The 26,091-nt window shown below is 46.5% G+C and overlaps 1 pseudogene across 1 annotated transcript in view; it reads right to left on the bottom strand.

The window, feature by feature from the left end:
- Window positions 1-25,804, bottom strand: part of LOC147606772 (uncharacterized) — a 52,437-nt pseudogene extending 26,633 nt beyond the window's left edge. Inside the window, exons 1-2 of the transcript XR_015264843.1 lie at window positions 25,619-25,804; window positions 25,401-25,479 (exon numbers count right to left, since the gene is read on the bottom strand). The product of XR_015264843.1 is annotated as an uncharacterized LOC147606772 (transcript). The remainder of the gene's footprint in view (window positions 1-25,400; window positions 25,480-25,618) is intronic.
- Between the last annotated feature and the right edge of the window lie 287 nt (window positions 25,805-26,091).

The raw sequence follows: 26,091 nt of genomic DNA, 5'->3' as shown, positions 1-26,091 counted from the left end.
GCAGGCAAACACACAAATACATGTCATGCGAAAACAGTTTCAAGCATACAAAATATGTGTGCATGTGCAAAAAGTAACATGGACATATCTCCCGTTCATGGAACATGTACAAAATATCTGTCGGCACAAAACTGGCACGACATTTATTACATAAAAACCTGGTCTTCCTATGGAGTGACAGTCCCATAGGTAAGACACAGTTCCAGGCACGAGTTTCCCTAGGTGTGACAGTCCCATAGGTAAAACACGGCACGAATACTGGCTCTTCCATGGCGTGACAGTCCCATGGATCGAACACAGTCCAGGTCATACACGGGTGGCACTGATCTGGCTCCCGTCCATACGACACCATCCTGCTAACACACGGGTGGCACCAGTCTGGCTCCCGTCCATGTCAGCAAAATACTGGCCTCTTCACACGAGACACCGGCCTGGCCTCAAGTGAACGAGACGCAAAAACTAGGAATGGACCAAATGGTCGGCCAATTGGTGACATCCCCCCGGGCTTCTAAAGAGTTGACCTCAACTTAAAAGCCTCAAGATATGCCTGCAACAATTGCGGATAATCTGCAAAATAATCTTCATTTACCCATTTGGCATCAATAGGCAAATAATTCTTAAACTTCACAAGGTATCTCCTGGAAAGCTTTCCTGCAGGTAGCTTTCTCTCCTTGTGAAAAACAATCTGTTCTGGCTGGAGGATCTCCTCAAGCTCTTCAATCTCTGGCGGATCTTCTGTGACAGGCTCATCAGGATCTGGCCCCACATATTTCCGAAATAGACTCACATGAAAAGCATTGTGAATCTTCCAATGACTAGGTAAAGCAAGCCTGTAGGACACTTCATTGATTTTGTGAATCACCTTGAAGGGTCCATAATAGCGAGGAGAAAGCTTAGGATATGATCCTTCTCGTCCTGGCCTCTTTCGAAGCCTAGCCTTCTCAAATTTCAGCAATACCCAATCACCTTCTTTGACTTCCATGTCCCTTCTATGCTTGTCAGCAGCCTTTTTATGCTTATCCTGAGATCTTGCAATGGCTGTCCGCACCTGACCAAAGGCAACATCCAAGTCACGAACATATTCATCAGCTGCAAATATCTCATCCTTTGTACGAAGGATGGGTGGCAAAACCACTCTGCCATAAATAATCTCAAACGGAGCCTTTCCTGTGGAAGCATGGATCGTATTGTTGTAGGCAAACTCAACAAGTGGAAGATACTTCTCCCATGCACTCTTTTGATCTGCCACATAACATTTCAATAAATCCAACACAGCTGAATTTGCAGCTTCACTTTGGCCATCCGTTTGGGGATGATAAGCTGATGAAAACTCAAGCTTAGTACCCATATTATCAAACAAAGCCCTCCAAAATAGGCTTGTAGTCCTGGGATCTCTATCCTCAACAATGGATTTAGGCATACCATGATGCTTGAAAATATTAGCAAGAAAAAGCTTTACCATATGATCAGCTTTTATGGTTTTCTTGACGGGCAAGAAGTGAGCTTGCTTGCTAAACCTGTCCACAATAGTCCAAATAGCATCATTCCCATGCTGGGATCTAGGCAAATCCATAATAAAATCCATCGTGATACTTTCCCAAGGTTGCGAGGGAATAGGCAATGGCTGAAGCAAACCCGGAGGCTTTTGCCTATCAAATTTCACCTTTTGGCAAGTGATACATGCACGCACATAAGCCTCAATGTCTTTACGCATGCTTGGCCAAAAGAAATACCTCTCAATCATGCGAGTAGTAGGCATAATACCTCTATGACCAGCATATGGTGGAGCGTGACATTCGTCCATAACCTTTGGACGCAAATCCTTCACCACACATAGGCAATTATCCTTCATGAGATAACCCTCGTTGATAACATAAGAGGCATGTGAATGACCAGCCATCAAATCAGTCCATACATGGCAAAAATCAGCATCCAAATGATACAAATCTCTCATAGCAGATAGATCTCCATGAGAGGCCACTGAGACTGCAGCAATATAAGGCCTCCTAGATAGTGCATCGGCCACCACATTTTTCTTTCCTGGAGTATGCACAATCTGAAAATGAAACATAGAAAGAAAATTCGCCATTCTCATTTGCTTCTCTGAAAGCTTGGTTTGAGATAGAAAGTATCTCAAGCTTTGATGATCTGTCTTGACCACAAATTCAGCCCCAAGAAGGTAGTGTTTCCAAATCTTTAAGGCGTGAATTACAGCCAAGAGCTCTTTCTCATAGATATCCATATGAAGCTCAGCATCATGCAAACGACGGCTCTCGTATGCAACTGCATGCCCTTCTTGATTTAGGACAGCTCCTATGCAATCACCACAAGCATCACATTCAACCACGAATGACTTGTGCAAGTCAGGAACAATCAATACTGGACCACATATGATCGCATGCTTGAGCTGCAAGAAAGCATCCTGTTCCTTTGAAGTCCATTTGAAAACAGTTTTCTTTTTCGTGAGATCATGTAGAGGAGTGGCAATCATAGCAAAATGCCTTATGAAACGCCTGTAATACGAACATAATCCCAGAAAACTACGTACTTGATGTACGTTTTGCAATTCGGGCCAATTCCGAATAGTCTCTATCTTTGCAGGATCCATTGTAACTCCATCCTTGGATACAATATGTCCCAGATAATGAATTTCTGAAAGGAAAAACTCACTTTTCTTGGCATTGACGAAAAGTTTATGCTTCCGCAACTCTTCGAACACTGTGACCAAATGAGTTCTGTGTTCCTGCTCATTCTTGGAGAAAACCAAGATATCATCAAAGAAGACTCCTGTAAACTTGCGATGGGGTCGGAATATCCTATCCATCATACGATTAAAAGTAGCAGGAGCATTGGTGAGACCAAAAGGCATTACCAAGAATTCATATAATCCGAAGGCTGTCCTGAATGCAGTCTTATGGACATCTTGTGGCACCACACGTATCTGGTGATAACCACTCTTCAAATCAAGTCTGCTAAAGCAAGCTGAGCCATCAAGCTTATCCAAGATATCATCAATACGTGGAATAGGAAATCTGTTCTTGATGGTAAGCTTGTTCAAGGCTCTATAGTCTACACACATACGGAATGATCCGTCCTTCTTTTGAACAAGAAGCACAGGAGAGCAGTAAGGTGAGGAACTGGGCTGAACCAAACCTTTCTCTAAAAGCTCGTTTACCTGCTTCATAATTTCCTCTTGTTGTGGAGGACTCACTCGGTATGCGGGTTTGTTAGGTGGAGAACTACCTGGCACAAGATCTATGCAATGATCTTCGGGCCTTTGGGGAGGTAATTCACCTGGTAATGAGTCAGCAAAACAGTCTTTGAATGCATTAAGAAAATTCAGCCTATCATTAGACATAGCATCCACACTTTGATGATTTGGCACAAGACTATCACGCACAAAAACCAAGTACGCTGAAAGACTCTTTTTCATTGCTTTATTAATTTGGATGTGTGATACAACTGGGATGGAATCCCCTTCTTTGCCAGCATCAATAAAATGCATGCGGCCTTTATGCATAAAAGAAATCATATTGGACTTGTAGTCTTTGCGGGGCTCAAGCCTATGGTGCCACGGCTTGCCCAACAATACATCACATCCATTCAGAGGAGCAACTAAAAAATGCTCATTATCAAGATAGCCCTGAATATGAATACGCAACTTCCCAATCAAAGGGGTAACCTGCACCTCTTTGCCAATAAATGCAGCTTCAGCTTCAATCTGAGGTCCCATGTTTTCAACCTCAATACCCAATGCAGCTGCCATTTGCATAGAGATGAAATTGTCAGTTGCACAGTCATCAAACATAAAGAGTGCGGGCTGATCCTTGATTTGCCCCCAAGCCTTGCAAACCATACGCTCTTTTGCATCATGACCTGTATTACCTTGCACATCAGGAACTGCATGAACATTTGCTTTGGTGTGCTTGTCCTCATGCTTTGGTTTGCGGTCTGGGCATTGCCGAAACATGTGGTCTTTGCTACCACAAGAAAAGCATTTTCCATCCTTAGCATATTGCTCTCTTTGCTCCGGGGTTAATCCAAATTTGTTCTTTCTTGGGCCCTGTTCTTTGGATGGGTTATTTTCAGCTTTTCCACCCTTGTAAGGCTCCCGGAAGCTCTTTTTAGGTGGCTGTCCACCCTTTTGCTGATTTGGGACAGCCTTGTCCTTCCCCTTGGAACCTCCTTGATCCTGCTTGATCTTGAGCACCAATTGCTCTGTAGCAAGGGCAGAAGCTGTGAGTTGTTGCAACGTATGTTTTGGGTGTAATTCAATACCCGATCTATAAGCAGGTTGCAGTCCAGAACGAAACTTCCTCTTTCTTTCATCCTCAGATATTAGCATGAAGGGAGTCACTTCCAGCAACACTTTCCAAAATTTGTTAACATACTGTTGCACACTCTCATTATCTTTTTGTTCCAGCCTGTCCCACTTTTGAGTGAGAGTTTGCTCTGCATTAGGTGGCAGAAACTGAGCATAAAATCTATCTTTGAATTCCTTCCAAGTAGAGATGGGATCCTTGGTGATCTTTTCGGTGATCCACCAATGGGCAGCAGTGCCTTTCAGAAACATGCTAGCATGGCGCACCTTTGACTTTTCTGTAAAGTCCTCATCGCTAAAAGCAATGTCGAACTGTGCCACAAACGCTAACACCTTAGAGGCATCATGTTCACCATGAAAGACATCAAATTTGACAGATTTATCACCTGCTTTGAACTCCTTGAGCTTCCTGGCATGAGGCTCATGGTCCTCTCTTTTTCTTTTCCCCTTATCCAACGGGGTAGCCCTGTCTGCATGGGCTCCATGGGCCGTCAAAGAAGCTTCATGGGGCACGGTGGCATGTGCTCCACGAACTCGAAGCTCAGATGCATGTGACTTACCTGCATATGGCATAGTCTCTCCATGAGACAACTCAGAAGGCAAAATTTTTCTGGAAGCAGACCTGTCACCATGAGATACATATCTTGCATGCATGTGACTTTCGTGCCCTCCATGAGCACTGGCATACATAAATCTGTCAGGCTTAGTGCCTTGTGGAGAGGATGCATGACGAGAGGTGACAGTCACCTCTTCCTTTTGCATAAAAGATTTCAGCCTCTGGGATGCGGGATCTCCATGCTTTAAACGAGGTGGATTTCTGAATTTTAGTTCTCCGTCATCCCCCTCTTTGATATCACCTTTGCGAAGGAGATAGGCAAGTGCCAACTCCCTTGGTTTCTTGCCCACTTCACGAGCCATTGATTCAAAGGTTACATCAACCATAGCATCAGCCTTCCTGGCTTCAATAGCACTTTGCAGATGTGGATCTTCATGCAAAAACTTCAATTCTTGCTCTTGAGCCTGCAAAAGTTTTCTCATATGTTCCATTTCAGCCCTCATAGCATCAGGGTCTTGTTCAAGCATAACTGTCTTTCCTGGAGACAGTTGACCTTTGGATTCACTATCCAGAACCCTTTCAAGGGGCTTGTGTCTACCTCGCAGGGCATCAGACCCACGAGAAGCACTAGAGGGACCCCTCGAATTTGGTACTTCCAAAGGGTTGCCTTGGCTGTCCATTGTGTTCAAAGTTTGCTAGAAGCGGGATGTCCAATACACAGGTTCGTTTCCCCACTAGGAAGAGGGAAACAACCGTGCTCTGATACCAATGAAACCGATCCCGTCAAGTGGGAAAGACTCAGTTGGACACCTACACGTTTAATAGCACAACTTTAAAACCACAAATATGAAATGGACAACTTAAACAACTTGAAATTTAAATGAACAGAAATGGAAAGATGGACACCAGCACTGGGGCCGGAACGGGCCGACCCCCCCCTCAATATATGATATATTTATTGGGAGTATTTAAGAATACAATGCTCCATGGGTTCTGAGAACCAGATAATGTCCATGCACATATGAAAACAGTACTAAACAAATAGCTCGAATTTCGATGTAGAAGCTCGAAGCAGATTGACCACTAGTGTGGTCCAATCGCTACGGTCCTGTGCTTTCACTGGACTCCGCGGAGAGCACCACACTGGTGTTCCGAGACCACGCACAGACAGGCGCTCTCGTACTAACGCCTGGCTCTCCCGATCTCAGCACCTTTGGACCGAGGTTCGCCCATGTAGCTTGGACAACCCGGCACCGAACGGGTGTAGGCCGAGCGGGACGAATCTTTTACCAGATTTAAACATTAAATGCTTTACTCAAATCTGAAAATCACTTACTTGTAATTGGTTGATAAAAGACCAAAGCTTGTGGTTTGCTGAGGATGAAACCACCCTTGTTGAAGAAGGGGTAGTCTCGTGTAGAACTATCAGAACAAGCACCACCATGAGAGACCACAGCCGCCTGTGAGAGTAGCCACAACAATCCTGGTGGAGGTGACAGCCGCCTGTAGGAGATGCTGAGGTGCAGCCAGCAGCATAGGTCGCCTGTAGAGAGTACACGCCTCAGAGCAGTCACTGCAGTACCTTGTGAAGGGGCAGATTCAGCAGTCGCCTGGGATAGTAGGCGCAGCCAGTAACACAGTCAACCGCCTGTAGAGGGTTTGGCGCAGGCAGCAGCAGCATAAGCAGCCCCTGCAGAATTCAGCGCAGCCACCAGCAATGATATTCAGCCTGTGGTGCAGTCACCTGTAGAGATGAGCAGCCGCCTGTGGAGAGCAGCAGCATAGGCAGTCTCCTGCAGGTTTCAACGCAGCCACCAGCAGCAGGGTTCAACCGTACAGCAGCAAGCGTAGGAAACTCCAGCCGCCAGGAAGTTACGAAAGGTGATGAAGCAACGCCAGGAAGAAGCGATGCCATTAACGCTTGAAGGGGAGATTTCTTTTAATAAAATTTCATGTGGAGTTAACCTTAGTGTTGTCCACGCTTGCATGTGGGGGATTAGTGGGGGTAGGTGACCATGCCCACCCCCACACTCACTTAAAAGTGAGGCTCCCCACCTTGGCCCCAAAGTGGGTGCCCAAAGGGGGTGCCCACTTTTAAATAAGTGTGAACCCCTAACCTTATAAATCAAAGGGTTAGAATTTAATAACATTAAACAACATGTACCATATACTTACCACCTGTTCACATGCACTGAAACTCGTCAGAATACAGGGCAGACTTCACGACTCACTGGCAGGCGTCCCCGCTCAGTAAGTAACACGTCAAGCAGGCAAACACACAAATACATGTCATGCGAAAACAGTTTCAAGCATACAAAATATGTGTGCATGTGCAAAAAGTAACATGGACATATCTCCCGTTCATGGAACATGTACAAAATATCTGTCGGCACAAAACTGGCACGACATTTATTACATAAAAACCTGGTCTTCCTATGGAGTGACAGTCCCATAGGTAAGACACAGTTCCAGGCACGAGTTTCCCTAGGTGTGACAGTCCCATAGGTAAAACACGGCACGAATACTGGCTCTTCCATGGCGTGACAGTCCCATGGATCGAACACAGTCCAGGTCATACACGGGTGGCACTGATCTGGCTCCCGTCCATACGACACCATCCTGCTAACACACGGGTGGCACCAGTCTGGCTCCCGTCCATGTCAGCAAAATACTGGCCTCTTCACACGAGACACCGGCCTGGCCTCAAGTGAACGAGACGCAAAAACTAGGAATGGACCAAATGGTCGGCCAATTGGTGACAGCTACATTGGAAGAGGAAGCCAAGAGACGGGCACGTGCCTTACATGTACGTGTAGTTGGGTGGGAAGATAAGGGAAATCCCCAAGAGGATGTAAAAGCTCTTGCAACAAAAATTGGAGCCACTGATGTACCCATTACCGGAGCATGGCGAGTAGGCAGAGATGAAACCAGGGCGAAGATATTGATCATCAGGTTTGGTGACTTGGAGAAGAAGAAGGCCTTCCTCTCCAAAAGGATGGCCCTTAAGGGGGAAAAGATTTATTTGGATGAGGACCTTACACCGGCACAGATAGCACACCGGAAGGAACACATGCCGCGTGTGCTTGAGGCAAGGAAAGAGGGGAAATGGAAGGTATACAGAGATGGCCGAGTCATCATTACGAAGAGGAGGCCCGCTTGACGGTGCGCGGCCTATGAGACCTTGCGATTCACGGTGTGGAATTGCAACGGAGCCCTTAGAACAGATGCAGGATACTTTTAGACACAGTGATATTGCTATGTATACGGAGACCCATCAGTGCACAAACAAGAGGCTTCCTGACGTCCGGGGTTATAGATGGGAATCAGTTTTCCGCCCTCAGCCAGGCACAGTGGGAGGTACCAGAGGATCTGGAGGAGTGGCAATACTTTACAGGGAGGAGCTTCGTGACAAAATACATGTGGTACATAGAGATGCAGATGCGAGGTACATATGGGTCCGAATATGCAGAGGGGGGCTCCGCGAGCTATATGTGGCGGTATGCTACTTTCCCCCAGCCCACTCCAGGTTTGCACCATCAGGAGAGTCGCCCTATATACCACTATATGATGATATCATGAGGTTTGCCAGCATGGGAGACATATTACTATTGGGAGACTTTAATGCACGTACAGGCACAGAGCAGCCAGAGTTGTATGATACTCAAGAGGCTATGTACCGGGAGATCACGGCAGACGATGTAGGGTTGCAGAGATCAGCACACGATGAGGGGGAGATTACAGATTATGGCAGGCATTTTCTCACACTCGGGAGTGCACATGGGTTGGTCATATACAATGGCTTATCGAGATGGCAAGGATTAGATACTCTCACACACTGGAACTCTAAAGGGGGAGCGAGCACAGTGGACTACTTGATGTGGGATCTCCTTCATTGTTACTTGATGTGCGGGGTTTCACGATTTCCAGTAGGCCCATTGGCATAGCAGCGGATCATGCATACCTGAGTTTCACACTAGTAGGTAGATCCCCGAGAGATGGGCCAGCCACTCATCTACCTAGGTACCCGAGATATCAGTTTACACGTGAGACAGTTGGGGTTTATCGAGATGCAGTATCTGATGGCTTGTTCGCCTTAGACCCGCATAGCCCTCTGGACGAGATCACGAGAGGATTGGCAGGTGTACTACATGCATCCGCCTCATATGCGTTTCCCTGCACTATGATCCCTTCCACCCACCCCCGCAACACTGCCCCGCAGAACAGTTGGTATGATGATAAGTGTCGTGAGACACGAGCACAGCTACAGCGTGAGATTGCCATTGGGTCTCACATGCATAGACACGCCAGGATGATCTTTCGGCGCCTTGTGCGGAGGAAGAAACGAGCCTATTTGGCTAAGCTAGAGGAGGAGATCTACCAACTCTTCCTGGGGAAGGACAGCAAGAGGGCATGGAAGATGTTTCAGGAGAGACAACCTGGTACTCCGATTACTGCACCTGAGGCATGGCATGCTATATGATGCACCAGGACAGCCCCCCACTGTCAACCGGCCTGACAGGCGGTGAAACAAACACTCGCACATAAAACACTTCAACGCCATTGAGGACCTAGAAAAGGAAAACAAACAGGGGGAGGTAGAGTGCTCCTGCAAACAGTACACGGACACTGATTGGCCCCAAAACGCAGTGGCGCCCGCTGCGGTATTTCTTTAATTGATTATAAGAGCTTTGATTACAATAAGGCTGGAAACTCAGCCGTCACAATAGAACCCCTTAAGCCTGCAAAGAATCTGCATCATGGCTTCTTGTCCACTCGGCATCCACAAACAAGTCCAGTCATTGTTCACATCCCAAAGACTCTCTCACATTGAGTCTGCATACAGAAGCTTTCTCCTATGATCAGGACTGCCACAACCATCCATAGCCTCTCACACTATGAACAGCATCACACCCTGACACATCCAGTGCTTCTGCATCACAACACAGACTCCCAAACTGTCTCTCAAAAGAGAACTCGTATCACAGCACAGAATACCATACAGTCGACACACCTGTACCAACCCTCTCTACCTTCCAAGGGTATATCCATCTTACCTTCCAAGGGTATATCCATCTCTGTCATGGATTCCTTGTCCCCTGTCCAATCAGTAGCAAGGCTGTACCAAACATGTGTCCATTCCTGTACCTTCTGCCTGCATGTGACCTATCTCCTGGAGAAACCCAAAAACATGTTTCTTCGAGAAAACCTACCACCTGTTTCCACATGAAACCCTTAGGCCTGTTTCCCTTTGAAACTTCTGTCCTGTTTCCATACAGAACCATTCATAGCACCATTCAATAACAGTGCCAACAACGGCATACATCTAGTTACATGCTCCCTCATGAAACATCTGGCAACATAGAGATGCCCATAACTGTAGGTCCCTCTGTTCCTTTCTAGCAGGAAGAAAACAATCTGCTCCATGAGCACGCAGCCATGCGAGCTTGCTTCACGCCCATGCCAAGAAACACATTCAAGTGACCTGTACTTGCAGCCAAAAACCCAAGCACATAGCTGAATTTGCTACCAAACAAAAACAGCCCATAAACAGTCCTCAAACTGATCTCAAAACAGTCCCGAGCATTGCTCATGTTCATAGCCACATGAACTGCCACGAAACAGTCCATAAACCCTTTCCAAAACACTCCCAAACCCAAAGCAAAGAGAAACTGAAAGTTCCATCAGTTGAACGCCATCGACATGATGTCTGTGTTCATGAAAAACCAGCCCCTCCTTTCTGTAAAGACACAGCGTCCTCCAAAAAGCACACACCTGGCTGCCTGTGAGATGCACTGCCGCCTATACGATGCGCTGCCCGCACAGTAATCAAAGTGCAGCCACCTGTACAATGCACCTGAACCACCTATCCGTACAGATCAACACCTGCAGCCATCCGTACCAAATAGTGTGCAACTGCCACCTGAATCAACTGTTATACAGCCTCTGTACTTGACTGTACCTGCTGTCCGTACAGGCCTGTAGTTACTGCCTGTACCAGCCACCAGCCAATCCTGCACAGTAGGCGTCAGAACCTGCAGCACCCGTACCCTGGTAGTCAGCTCTGCCTGTACATCCAGCCGCCAGTAAACATGCAGCCGCCTGTTCCGTACAGTACCCAGCCGCCTGTTCTGTACGACTAGCAGTTCTATAGGGGTACTCTCCACGCAGGTGTGGTTCTCTTCTTCTCCACGCAGCCAATATGCACGCCTCCTCCCCAAAAGCAAGAGAGAGAGAGAAGAGAGTCGTGGGCGCCTCCAAAAGTGGAGTAGCCTCTATAAATTGCCTAGGGGCCTCCCAAGGCTTAAAACCTTTATAACATTAATTTTTGACCACCAAAGGTTATAAAACCTTTTTAAATCAAAATCTCTTTGCCCCCTTCACACTTGGGATTGTCCACAGATGGGCTTACTTTTTGACTCCAACCTGATGCCATTCACACTGTCCACCATGTCCCCGTGCACACCTGCATGCTGTCCAGAGAAAAACACAGGGTCGTGACATACAAAACAGATTGGAGCTAGAGTGCCCAAATCTGAAAACAAAGCGACACCTGTTGGCCCCAAAGCTTGGCGCCCCTTGCAGTATTTCTTTATTCAATTTCAAAAGTATGAAAGGCTGAGTACACCAAAAATCAGCCAAGAGAGTACACCTGTATGTCCAATCTAACAGCCCACAATACCTCTTAGCACAGAGGATTCACGCACACAGATCTGTGTCTCAAAGCAACACACTGTGCCTCCCTATGATCAGCCAAGACCACTAAGCAAGGCAGCCATGAGCATACATCTGGCATATCTCAAGCACATGATTCAACATCTCAGCTCATACATACATGTACTGTTCAATCTCTGTCTCCATCCTTTTCAATCAGCCATACCCCTCCTCTCACAAGGGGCCAGATAGCTCAAATCTGCAACAGACATAAGGCAATAGAAAGAGAGATAGATGAACAGATGCAGAGCTTACCAAAATCAGCTCGTGGATCTGCACTGGAGGAAGTAACGGTACCAATCTGTACTTGCAGGCACTTGTTTCAACAACCCTGCTTCACACGTGTGAGTGTACTTGTCTGTACCTTCCTCTTTGCATCCACTTCAATTCTGAACCTGACTGTTCAGACCATAGAAGCTACACAGAACCAGTCCGTACTGCCTCGGAGCACGTGCCAGAAGCTGTCCTTGCATACGCCACCTGCAGCTAGTATCTGTACCCGACTGTACCTGCGCAGCCAGCCTGTACCAGATCTGTCCAGCGCCGCCAACAACTGTATTGTCCAGCGCAGCTGTACCTGAACTGTCCGTACGCTGTACCTGCAGTGGTATAGTACTGTATTTGCAGTTGTACTTGTCTGCACAGCCTGTACCAGCAACTGCAGCCGTTTGTAACAGCCGCCGCCCACTCTCTTGGTGCAGAAATCAGTCAGCGCAGCCTATACCTGCTGCAACGTGTCCGTACAGAACTGTACCGCTGGTTTGCACAGAGAAAAACAGCAGCAGCACACCCTTCAGCAGCAGTCGACCTCTTCTCCTTGCTTTTCCACGCTTCCCCACAACTCGTTTGCTCCACGTTTCCCAAAAAGAAGAGAGAGAGAGTGGAGAGAGAGGCATACACTCCAAAAGTGGAGTTGCCCCCTCCCCATAATAATCCTAGGGCCCCAACTTTAATAAATATTAAAGTTCCCTAGGGCCCACTAAGGCCTAGGGGCAACCTTCAATAAAACATTAAAATTTTAATGTTCTAGTTCCCCCCTTCACACCTAGGGATGTCCACACATCATTAACTCTGTCCGGGCACCCCCCATGTGAATCATTCAATATTTTGACTCAGCAACCACCATGCCCACACTTGTGCTGTTCCATTTTCACAGGGCCATGACATACCCCCCTCTTGAAAAATGGCAAGCGTCCTCGATTGCATTCTGGTGATACAGCAAAATATCCAAAGTGAAATATACAGTATGGCAAGATCAGCGTCCCAATCTCTCTAAGCCATGCACATGTATCAACATTCACTGCAAAACAATGGCGTAGTAATAGTCCAAGTTGTATACCACTGGGAACCATACATATCCACAAAATCCCATGTGACTAGTACACATATATTATAGAAGTCCCATAAACAGATGTACTGTCAGCCTCAGTACCTTCGGGTGAGAGAAAAACTGCACCAAGCGACCGCTAGATGTCATCTGAGCCTGTCTGTATCAAGGGAGTGGAGGTGCTACCCCCCTCTTGAGCATCAGGACAGCCCCCCACCCCCCCTCCACTGGGAGCTAGACCGGCTAGCAGCACCTTTTTTACTATGCCGATGGTGCTAGATGCGATAGACAGGTTACAGAATGGAAAGGCATATGATCATGATGGGCTAGTTGGAGAGCACTTCTCATATGAACGAGACACTTTGGCTCCGCTCATTGTACATGTGTTTAATCGTGCCATTTGTGAGGGTTTCCCAACGAGCTGGACAGAGCATATCATTGTACCACTCTTTAAGAGTGGGGACCCCATGGTACCAGGCAACTACCGGACGATCATGATTGGTGATTACTTGGCCAAATTATATGGCTCTATATTGGAGTCGGAGCTGAGCCGATGGGCAGAGAGGCATGGTCATCGAGCACATGGACAGGCTGGCTTCAGGAGAGGATTTACTACCTTGGATCACATACTGACACTTCGGGCACTTATTGAAGAGGGCAGGGCACAGAAGAGAAGGATATACTACTGCTTTGTGGACTTCCGCAAAGCCTTCGATACCGTACCACGTGCCAGGCTTATGCACAGATTGCATGACATTGAGGTACCGAGGATATGCAGTGGGGGATATATGCTTTGTATGCGTCTGTGAGTGACGGGCAGAGTCCGAGCTCCAAGCGGACTATCTGATAGGGTGACCAGCACGATAGGGGTGAAGCAGGGATGCCCGCTATCGCCCACCCTCTTTGGACTGTACATTGATGCAGTCTCTGATTATGTAGATAGATTGGGAGGCCTAGGGGCATGCCTGGCAGGGGTGTTGATACCCATCTTGTTATAGGCTGATGATATTGTTCTAATCTCAGACTCTCAAGAGGGATTACAGAGACACCTGAATGCATTAGAGGCTTTCTGTGCGGATAGAGATTTGACAGTGAACCTTGGGAAAACCAAGGTTATGGTGTTTAACACCACACAAGCATGGGTGACGAGATCAGAGCCTCGGTTCACTTTCCGAGGGGAGCCGGTAGAGTACGTCAGGTCATATGTCTACTTGGGAGTTACTTTCACATGACCGCGTTTCTCCCTGAAGGAGGCAGCAGCAGCTAGATTAGCTCGAGGGCATGCAGCCTTGGGGGCACTTGAGAGGCAGTGTGCACAAATACAGTTTCAGGAGCCACGCACCAAATTGTGGCTATTTGATACGCTTGTCACACCGAACCTCCTGTACGGAGCTCCAATTAGGGGGCCCAATACACATCACAGATCTCAGCGAGGGACAGATGAGGGATGGAGGCAAATGGAGAGACCACTGATTATGATGATTGCCCGCATGATTCGGAGCAAATCATCAGTACCACATGAATTTGTTTGGGCTGAGCTGGGTGCCCCACCAGTAGTAACCGAGGCTCTATTCCAGGCAGTTACCTTTTCACAGCAGCTATGGGAGCTCCCTCAGCAGAGGTACTCCCGATTGGCATTGACCTTATCCATACAATTGGCAGAGAATGGAGATACTCATTGTTGGTACGCTCAGATGAGATCATGGTTTGACCTACATGGTTTGCGGATAGAGGCACTACCACCCTTTCAGTACAGTCTAGATTGTCCATTTTTGGATCTCACCCGCTCAGAGCAAAACCGTGTGATCAGGATGGATATCATCAGAGTGGGCACAGAGAGGACATGGACTAGCCCCCTTGAGCCCTTGGGCACGAAAATGGCTCATTACAAGAGCCATTTTCTACACCTCTCACCAGATGATTTTATCACCCGCCTAGCGTACATGGATGTACATGGGATACGTTGTGCCATTGGACAGATCCGGACCTCATCACACCAGCTGCTGCGGATTGAGACAGGGCGATATGTGCATCAGATCTTGGATGACCGCATTTGTCAGCTATGCTGCCAAGAGGTAGAGACTGAGGAACACTACATTTGCCGATGTACAGTCTATTATGAGATCCGAGGGAGATATCACTGCCTCTTCCCAGAGGGTTTTGGGCCATTACATAGGGTCATGAAGTTTGAGGATCAGAGATGCTTGGGATTGTTTCTACTTGAGCCCAAGAGACAGAGAGACCCTCTTGGCAGACAGGAGGCCGAGCCATGATGTGCTTAGACAGAGGACCCTAACATATTTCTTCGGCACCAGCACTAGCAACCCAGCCCACACACCTCCTGATACCTCCTCCATTGGGCCATCAGGGCACCGACCACGCTCCCAGGGAGTCACCACTGATAGAGCAGTTATCTTATGTCGTGCTCGTCGGCCACGCCCACCAGGATCCTGATCACGGCATCCTCACCATCGCCAAATCAGAGCCATTATTGCTCGGCATCGGAGGCGCCTACCTCACTTCTACGACCTCTCCATTCTAGACAGCCCCATGGCGGAAATACTTGATCTAAGGAGAGGGCAACACTTCAACTGATCAGCATACATGGATCTACCTGATATACATTTTTTAGTATTTTCCAGTATAGTATCATCTCGGAGTCTTACAGTCCTGTTCTTATAACTGTAGGACAATTAGTTTATTGTACTTTTTAGTCTCATTTAGTTGTTCTCTTTGATGAGACACCAACTTCAAATGTACTCTCAGTTTTGGTCTCATAGGCCACTATGGCCTCTTAGAGACGTTAATATATCATTTCATTTCATTTCTCTCTCTCATTGACTTCCAGGACCAGCGTTGCCTAGGCCTCATCCTGCTTGAGCTCCGCAGACACAAGGACACCTTCTTGAGAGCGCTTCGGCCCTAGCCACCTCGCCCCCTCCCTCGCCAACCAACCATCACCAGTTTCTTCCGGACCCAGGAGGTGGAGGACACCGATATAGTGGACCCTCCACGAGCTGCTCTAGACCTACCTCGCCCGAGAGGAGTTACCTCAAACCGAGCCTCCGCACTTCAGCGTGCCCGACGCCCCCGGCCCCTCGTCGGCCACGATCACCTCATCAGCTCCAGATCCAGGACATGCTCCACCGCCATCGAGCTACCTTTCCACATGACATAGCTCAGGGAGACCTCTCGGCCATACTCATTACCCCCATGCTTGATATTTTGGAGAGTGGTACACCATCTACTCAGAGCTGATGCTGCTCTCATGTTTCTATGTTCTTAGTATTTCCATAATGAGTTTCCATGAACAGTTTTGTATCACCCAAGTGACATAGCTATGTTTATGTTTTCTTTCTATTTTATTTTCCATTCCATGATGAGATATGCCATGGACATTATTGTATCACTTTGGTCTCATAGGCCCATTGGGTCTTTAGTAGATGCTTAATATATCTTTCTTTCTTTCTTTCTTTCTTTCTCTCTCTCTCTCCTAATAATTACAAGACGATCATGATTGGCCACACATTGGCCAAACTCTCTGGATCAGTGCTAGAGGCGGAGCTCAGTTCATTTGCAGAGAGCCAGGGATGCAGAGCCTCAGGATAGGCTGGCCTTCAGAGGAGCTACTCTACCCTTGACCACATCTTCACCCTTCGTGCCATCATCGAGGAGGGTAGAGCACGACATCCGAGGATTTACGCTGATTTGTGGATTTCCGCAAAGCTTTTGATACTGTACGCCAAGCCCGCTTCCTACACCGTCTACAGGAGATGGGAGTCCCATCTAACATGGTTTGGAGCATCATCGCCCTCTATGAGTCCATCACCGGACGAGTGAGAGCCCCAAGAGGTACATCACAAGAGATTTCCAGCACTATTGGGGTGAAACAGGGCTGCCCTCTATCACACACTCTTTTCGGCCTCTACATTGATGAGATCTCGAGCTTCATTGACGGATTAGGCGAGGCTGGTCCCACACTGGCAAGCATATTGATCCCCATACCACTTTATTGCATATGACATCGTCCTCCTCTTAGACTCAGCCAAGGGGCTTCAGAGACAGTTGGATGCCTTACAGGACTTTTGCACTTAGCAGGATCTCTCTGTTAACCTTGGTAAAACCAAGGTAGTGGTCTTCAATACCTCTCACCCCTTCACATCCAGATTAAGCTTCACATATAGAGGGGATCTTGTGGAGATTGTCTCATCCTATGTCTACCTTGGTATCACTTTCAATGGCCCACGCTTCACCATGCTTCCCGTAGCACATGCCAGAGTGACACGGGGTTATGCAGCCCTGAGCTTACTTGAGCGGCAATGCTTCCAAGAACATTTCCAAGAGCCGAGGACGAAGGGCTAGCTTTTTGACACCCTCATCACACCAGCCTTGATGTATGGAACAGCCTTTTGGGGGCCAAATTTATCCGATGAGGATTGGCAGCAAGTTGAGAGGCCCCATGTCATGATGTTCTCCCATATGATCCGCAGCAAACCATCGGTCCCACACCAAATTATCCAGGCAGAGTTTGCTGTAGCCCCGATGGTAGTGGATGCACTCTTCTAGACAATCACTTACCTCCATCACATCAGTCACATGGATCTCCACAGGTACCCAAGGCTTGCCCTAGCATCCTCAAGACAGCTAGCACTTGAGGGCCACTCTGGAGTGGGCTCCGCATGGACCGCCTACCCCCCCTTCAGTACAGTTTGGACTCCCCTTTTCTCCGGCTCTCTCACGAGGATACCAACCGGGTTATCCGGTTAGATCTTCTCAGCCTCTACACCCATTGCACATGAATCACACCTTCGGAGCTCCCCACGAAGATGCACTTCTACAGAGATCACTTCCTCACACTCACTAAGGATGGATTCATCCAATAGCCAGACTACTTGAGTGTTCACATGTCCCATGCCATGTGGATTGCGATTGGCTAGATACGGGTTTCATCCCATCGCCTCAGAGTGGAGACAGGTAGAGCAGAGCGCATCTTCAGAGCCGGGAAGCTTATACGGAGACCCAGAGAGGAGAGGATATGCCAATTATGCCACACAGAGGTTGGGATGGAGGAGCATTACATATGCCGCTGCCCAATATACTATGAGATCCGCGAGAGGTTTCACTGTCTATTTCGTGAAGGATTCAATCCACTCTCCAGGATCATTGACTTCCAGCACCAGCAATGCCCAGGCCTCTTCCTGCTTGAGCTCCGCAGACACAGGGACACCTTCTTGAGAGAGATTCGGCCCCAGCCACCCCACCCCCTCCCTCACCAGCCAACCATCACCAGTTTCTTCCGGACCCAAGAGGTGCAGGACACCGATATAGTGGATCTTGTGGACCCTGCACGAGCTGCTCTGGACCTACCTCGCCCGAGAGGAGTTACCTAGGACCGAGCCTTTGCACTCCAACATGCCCGACACCCCCAACCCCCCTGTCGGCCACGATCACCTCATCAGCTCTAGATCCAGGACATGCTCCAGCGCCATCGAGCTACCTTTCAAAGTGGCATAGCTGAGGGAGACCTCTCGGCCATACTCATTAGCCCCATGCTTGATATTTTGGAGAGTTGTATACCATCTACTCAGAGCTGATGCTGTTCTCATGTTTCTACATTCTTAGTATTTAGTCATGTGCACATCCATCTGTTGCATTTGCTATGGGAATAATGCAAGGTCTCTATGCACGTGTTTCAACTCACATCCATCAATATTTTCATCAATTTCCCACTATTGTTTCTTAATACTTAATGTAATCTGCCCTCCCTTCCTGCTTATCTATGAACCAGAAAGGTGGATGAGAAAGCCCCTCTACATGCCAATCTCAATCTCGATGTGGATGTGGATCAACTGTTGGTGGTGTCAATGCAATAACTGGGGGGTCTTGTGTGCAACGTTATCCAATACCCAAAACAATTAGTGAATCTGATCCTTATACTAGATTCGACTCCGTAAGTGGTAATACTGTTGAATCTCAGTCTGTCTGAACCAATCTTTATCATGATGCTGCTCTCCATGAAAATCTGGTTCTAATAATGCTCTCACAAAACAAAAATGGACCCGATTTGAAGTACCGCAAGATAACTTGGCAAGAACTAATGAACTGGCCTTAGAAGAGCTAGATGCAGTGGCAAAACTGGAATTTCCATCTCCATTGAAAGCCCCATGCCATTTGAGGTATCTGCTAGGAATCTGGTTTACCCGAACAGTTGTCCCCAACCAACGATCACTCCTAATTGTTGGCAATACGGAGGCCACGACATGTATGCATGGAGACTCACCCTAAGGAGGCACCATGCTTGGGATGCACAACAGTGTGTGAAGTTTGAACACTCTCTTATGGCCAGTTAAGATTTTCATGCACTTCTCTTCTGTAACTATTTGGCCCTATTAGCACTTATTCACATGATGGAACCTTTGCCTGGACAACGGACAGGTAGAAGGCGGCATGGAAACAGGGACCATGAAGTTTTCACATGGAAAAGCGCCAGTCTTGGTCAAAAAGCAGAGAAACACAAAAAGTCAAATTGGGTTGACTGCGAGACAGGGGCACCACTAGCAAGAAGAGACTGAGCCGGACCAAAAAGCTAAAAGCCTCTTTTTCAAAAAGCAGCTCTAAGGCGGCCTAAAAGCAAGGCCCTGAATCTAGATAAGCAAAGCACAAGAACTTTGATTAAAGTTTGAGTAATATTTTTTTTAAAGTCAAAAAGGGAAAAGCAAAGTCGAAAAAGACAAAAGCAAGGTGAAAAAGAGAAATGCAAAAGCTTGGCCAGCTTTTGGCAAAAAGCAAGGCTTCCCACAAGTATAAAAGAAGCATGAGCCTCTTTTAAGCATCAAGTTGGAGAGCAACCTCTTCATCAACATCTTTAAGGCATGGCCATCTTCGTTGAAGCATGGAGATCATCTTCACCTTCATCTTCCTCTTGATCATCAACCAAATTGTGGAGATTTTCATCGCTGCCCGCTCATTCAAAGCGTCTCCATCAACTGTTGTGCCACATCCTCATCACATTGTACGACTTTACGGATCCATACAGTTGTACGGAACTATACAAACACCTAGAAACTCTGTCGTCTGCCTTGTGCCGTTGGTTACCTGCTGCAGATCTGCTGTCAAAGCCTGATCTGCAGGCTGTTGACGCATGTGCGTTGCTGAGCTGCTGCTGTGCGCTGTTTATCACCAAGTTGCATCACCTAAACTCAGCCGGCACCAACCACCATCAGCTATGCCAGCTTCTGCCTAGCCACTCCCACTGTACACCACCTGTTTGCACCTAGCTGCTGTACTCTTGCGCCAGTCAAGTGCTACTCCCTACTGTGCATTGCTACTGTCGCCTGGCTCTGTTGCTACTGCCTACTATGCGCCAACCGCCACCTGCCTTTTGGCCGCCTGATCCCCCAGCACCTGTTGTTGCTACTTCTTGTACTAGGTGCTGCCTGCAGCTAGTGCCGCCACCCGCCGACTGTACACCTGTACTTGTGCTGCCGTACAGCCTGGCTGCCACCTGTTGATTCCGTACCGGAAGCCGTGTCTTTCGTGGACTTGACCCAGTCCATATATCTGTTGTACGACCTTGTGGTGGGTTGCTTCTACTTCAGGATTGAGCAATGAGTTTACTACTGGCCATCATATTGTTTGACATCTACATTCATCCCCTTGTGCACTTAGTGTATAAGCTAGGGATTTGGAACTTGGAATCGGATTTGGATATGGGCTTGGATTCATTGGACTTTTTTTTTTTTTCCCGAGAAAAGATCCTTTCATTAGTTATATAAAAACGCCCGTAGGGCTACAAAAGATCTCTCCTGCTCATAAGAGAAACAGAGCAGTGAATAAAGCAAGGCAGCCCGGGAGACTCTCCCTAGGTCCTGCAAAATACAAGCATCAGTACTAAGGACTGAGGGGCTAAATCATACAATAGGGGGGGGGAATAGCCAAACAGGTGGCTTGTAATGCCAACGGGGGGATCCCGTGTGTAAGGTGTAGAAGGGGCCGCTGCGCCAGGTGGTGTGAAAGGCCTGGCACCGCAAGATCGCCTCACACCTTGCCCTTCCACATTGTTGTACAAGATATATTGTGTCTATATAGCAGAGTTCTACACTACTACTCTCTTGCACCTCTACGTTTTTTGCTCCCAAATTTCTGTCTCATTTCCACTGCACATTCCGACATGGTATTAGAGCCTAAGGTGGCTTGAAGCGTACCATGCTTTCTTCTTCCGATCTTCCTGCCTCTTTTTGGGGAGAAGCTCTGACCACTACTGCCTACATCATCAACTATTCTCCCACAAAGGTGATTGCTAATATGACACTAGAGGAGGCTTTTACACGACAGAAACCTTTAGTTTCACATCTCAGGGTTTTTGGCTGTGATGCCTATGCTCTTATCTCTGATTCTGCCATGTCCAAATTTGATCCCAAATCCAGTAAGTGCAAATTCCTTCGTTATAGTTCTCAATCCAAAGCTTACATATTATGGGATCCAGAGACAAAGTCCTTAGCGATTTCCCGCGATGTTCACTTTGTTGAAACCTCGTTCGATGATTCCCGGCCTCACCCCAAGCTTACTATAGAGGTTTCTCACCCTCCTACTTCTTCCTCTTCTTCCACGGCACCCCCACCTAAAGTAGCCAAGCTGGTGCACCTATGGGAATGGGAAAATTTCATTTGACTTGGAATGCGATTGAAACTGTATCTATTGAAGAGGGACCCGTTTGTCTTCCAATTGTAGACTTGTTGAAGTGAAGGTTGGTGACTTGATTGACCTAGTGAAAAATATCTGCATGCATGGACTTATCAACCTACTCCTCAATCGAAACTCCTCTTCTCTATCCCTTAAGAGGGTCTTTCTTGCTACTGTTCTGCTTCATCTTAAGAGAAATGCTGGATGCTGGCTCGCTTAAGACTTGAGGTCCTAGTTTCAGCTTCTTCATCTTGGGCCTTTTGGCTATTTCACTTGAAAGTTGTAGAAACAATGAGTTCCTCCACAAAGCCTGATGGGGGCTTTCTTTTTTGAGATCTACTCACCTTCTTCTTCCTATCGCTAGTGGGCATTGACATGGACCAAAAGGATTGAACCAGCATTGAAAGGTTGCAAATTAAAATGTGCTCTAGACTCATTAAGATCAAGCCTCCATTGCCAAATGAGATCATCCTCAAAGCTTTGCACCTTGAATTTGATGCAATCTTCGAGACCGTGATCTTGTGTGACTTATGAAGGGGAGATCTCAACTAACACAAGTGTGGGAGCATCTTTAGTTTTCAGGCTATAAGTGCACACAAAGATAATTAACAAAGTGTAAAAATATTAGTGCCTAGAAAGTGAAACAACATGTATAAATGAACTTTGTAGAGAAAAGTATATTGCTCTCATTAATCTTTGAACTAACCTAGAAATGTAGTCATCAAAATATGTTCAATAGTGTGTAATTTCAACTTTTGTAATTTGCAAATGTTATTTCATTTCAGCATATTGATTTCAAAGCTTTGTAATAGGTGGATTTCATTGATGGGTAATGAAAGTGCATATACACTTTCTTGTAAACACATGATAAATATGTGTGTACTGTTGGACATGTCATTTCCAGCCCATTTTATGCCACTTTTTATCTAGATATTTATCTACTGTAATTAGGGATTTCTCCCATATTTTTTAGCTATTTTATAGCTTAGTTTAGGCTTTTTTAGGCATTTTACTTCATGTGTGCCTCCTCCTTTACCTCATGCTTAGCATCCACTACTTTATCCGACTCCCTGTGTGATAGCCACTTCCTCTCTAAATATTTATCATCTACAAAGAACCAAACGCAATACAATGTCCCAAAAAATCCTCAAACTCCCATAAATTCAATGTTGGATATTAATACTCCACCCTCATATTGCCTCATATGTATTGTCCAAGCACCGGCTAGCTCATGTTTAAATAGCCCCCATTATGAGGAGTGGCCATGGTTAAATAAGATGGGCATCAGGTTTTCTCGTATTCACATGAGATGGTGGCCTAGCCTAGAAGGCCATATGGTTGGAGAAGGCTTAGATTAGATTTGGCACACTCCCAAATAGGCTACATGCTACAGTGAATTGTTACTCCATAACGGTCCACCCATGGATTAGGTGAACTTTATTCTTGGACACCTTAACCTAACATTGTGGGGACCGAACCAAGTCCAAGATGAGCCCAGATGGCCGTGGGAGGTGGGATAACTGCCTGGCAGTTACTAGTACATTTTTATGGGCCGGGTCTACACAACGGATAGTGGCACCAACTATGACCGTGAACCTATGCAATCATGTCATGGCCGCCCTGCATATACAGGCCTATATAGACACATAGCCAACCCCCTCTCCACACAACTCATTAGTTATCACTATGAGTGCACCACCTACCTTCTACTAGTACACAACCTCCGTCTTAGTAGTTCTAGATTAGCCATCAAAGCTCCCTTCATTGGAACACGGGTGTGGGGCTTTGCCATCTATTGTATCACTCCACTAATACAATATTCTTCTCTATCTCTGTTATTGTGCAATTTTAAGTTTTCAAGTTTTGTGCTATGAAAGAACCTACTTCTTGTGAGTGTTCTCTTGTTTATACCACACGTTGTATCTTCTTACATGGTATTGAAAATATTAACGGCACCAATTACCCTCTAAGATCAAGGCCATCTTGTCCTCCTATAAGCTTAGGGACACCATCATTGGTGTTGACGCTCAACCCCACCCAACAAGAGATGCATGCGTCAACCTTGTACGACCTGCTGCTACTACTGACCTTGCCCTTGCTTGGAGACAAAGGGATGTCGACGCTCTCTATTCCATTCGTCACTAGCATGGAAGATAGTGTGTTGACCATGGTAAACACGTCTTGAAAACTACAAAAGCATGGACTATGTTGTTGAGCTTGTATGAGAAGACAAATCTCTCAAGGATTCAAAATCTCGAGAATCAACTTAACCTCGAGAAGTTGCGTGCATCCATTGATCCCGATGCTTATGGACATGTTTATCCTCATTAGCAAGTATATGGGCAGATTTAGGGGCCATTCAAGCCTATAAAAAAGCAACCTAGTGTTCATTCTAGGCATCTCGTCTTGCAGACAAGTGGTTGAGCACCTTGCCCACAGCAAGCATTTAGCCCAAGAGCAAGCAATAGGAGATCAACAAAGTTGTGAATTAGCAAGTCTTTGCATGCATCAATAGATCAGTATGCATAATCGGATCTAAGTCAAGATCCAAGTTTGTCGTACATGTTTATGTTTTACAATATAATTAGATTAGCTCTATCTCTCCTTCTCTTCTGTGTGTTTGCTAAACATAATCTCTTTTGCCAACCATTAATCACATTCACACTTCCGCAATGCATGTCACATTGGTATCAAAGCTTAGATCGGCCTAGGGCAGTCCTTAGCTAGCGTATTCCATAGGTTGAATTAGGGTTTGCTCGATGGCTTCTCTCCTGAGGCATCAATCAGTTCAAGGCCACCATGATGCCTCCAACATCAATCTAAACTAAGATGGATTACATTTGGACATAAATTGAGCTACCTAATTTTCTCAGAAAATGCAGTTTCACAAGGCCATTTCTCAAAATACAAAGTTACATAATCACAACTGATTTGTTTATCTTGATCAGAGATGCATAGACCTCTTCATTTAGATATACCACTCATGAGTCACAAACACTCATCACCTCTTTTCAAATTGAAAAGAACATCATGAAGTGGGGTAGAGACACCTTCACTTCAGGGCAATAGACTAGACCACGGCAATAGACTAGACCCAAGGCATCTCAAAAGACCGTCCCGATGCGCCCATTAGAGACATTTGTATAGCGCCATCTACTGGTAATGCAGTTTGGGTGATGAGACACTGAATGTCCCATGCCCAAAACCAAGCACCCACCTGCTACCAGCTAGAGATAGGTAGCTTGATTCAACCTTGGCATGCTTCTGTTCTGCAGCCTATCCTTGATCAAGGAGAGCTTCTTGTAGAGGCTTGAGATAGGTATTATATATACCTAGATGAATCCAAGAACATGCCCAAATTCACCTTATAATGCTCATGCACACACTCTAGGTCTCTAACAGTGCTATGTGCATTTGTACTCAAGGTTCCATCCCCTATCCCCAACACTCTGAATTGAAACATTTTGCATCTTACATAGTTGTGGCACTTTTGTGATAATGTAGTTGTCATTTTTTGTTTTCCTGCATTAAATGGAGTGCACATGAAAGCTCTAATTTGGTGGGGTTTCATTATTTCAAAGACCCTTGTGATCTTCTATTCAAACATCAATCAAATTTCTTTCTTCATTCTCGTAAACTCGAGACTAGATTATGACGAAAAAGCACATTTTTCCTAGAGAATCTAGCGAGACAAAGAACTAAACAGATAAAAAGGCAAGTGAACAATGATCCTGGCATAAAAAGAACATTAAATACTAGGATAAACACATTGAACACCTTGATTTAAAAAAAATTGGCCGTACCTGTACTGATTGTAGTCAGCGGAGATGGCAGCAAATGCAGCTTGTTTAATATGAGAGGGCGCAGGGAAATCGGGAAACCCTAAAAGCATGACACTTTTGGTTTCACGGACTCAAAGGGTACGATAAGATGACTCTCTCTCTCTCTCTCTCTCTCTCTCTCTCTCTCTCTCACACACACACACACACACAAAAACACAGAGCATCGACTGCGCTTTTACCTTCAGCAAGGTTGATAGCATTGCGGCTGTGGGCGAGGCGCGACAATTGCTGGATGGGCGAAGGCTGGAAGGACGAGGTGCGACGAGCCAGAAAGGACCCATAAGGCGACGGCGATGAACCCATTTTTTTACTCTAGCCACTTGTCTGCCGTTCACTTGCACCCATAAATTAATTTTGATTGACATACCATGCCAGCGTGGAACCGAAAGAGGAGGGCTCTACCATGCTATGGACAAACATATTTTGATGTACAATTTTCTGATAGAGAGATTCATATGATCGACCGACCACATCATATGACTAGGACAATATTAGACTACGACCAAAGTCCCATAAGAAGATAGCCCAGCTCCCATGCCCACCCGAGATTGTCAAGGTGCCCATTCAAGCCCCGCAACCCGAGGACAATTATCTCGAGAAGATCTCCCTTCTCGTAAAACTATGGACTAGCAGCTTGCACTGGCATGCATCC

The sequence above is a fragment of the Cibotium barometz genome, chromosome 56, assembly GCF_041138505.1.
Source record: "Cibotium barometz isolate CiBa-2024 chromosome 56, ASM4113850v1, whole genome shotgun sequence".
NCBI classification, from domain to species: Eukaryota; Viridiplantae; Streptophyta; class Polypodiopsida; order Cyatheales; family Cibotiaceae; genus Cibotium; species Cibotium barometz.
Note: the sequence above shows the minus strand (reverse complement) of the source record. Positions and strands in the feature narration are given on the sequence as shown.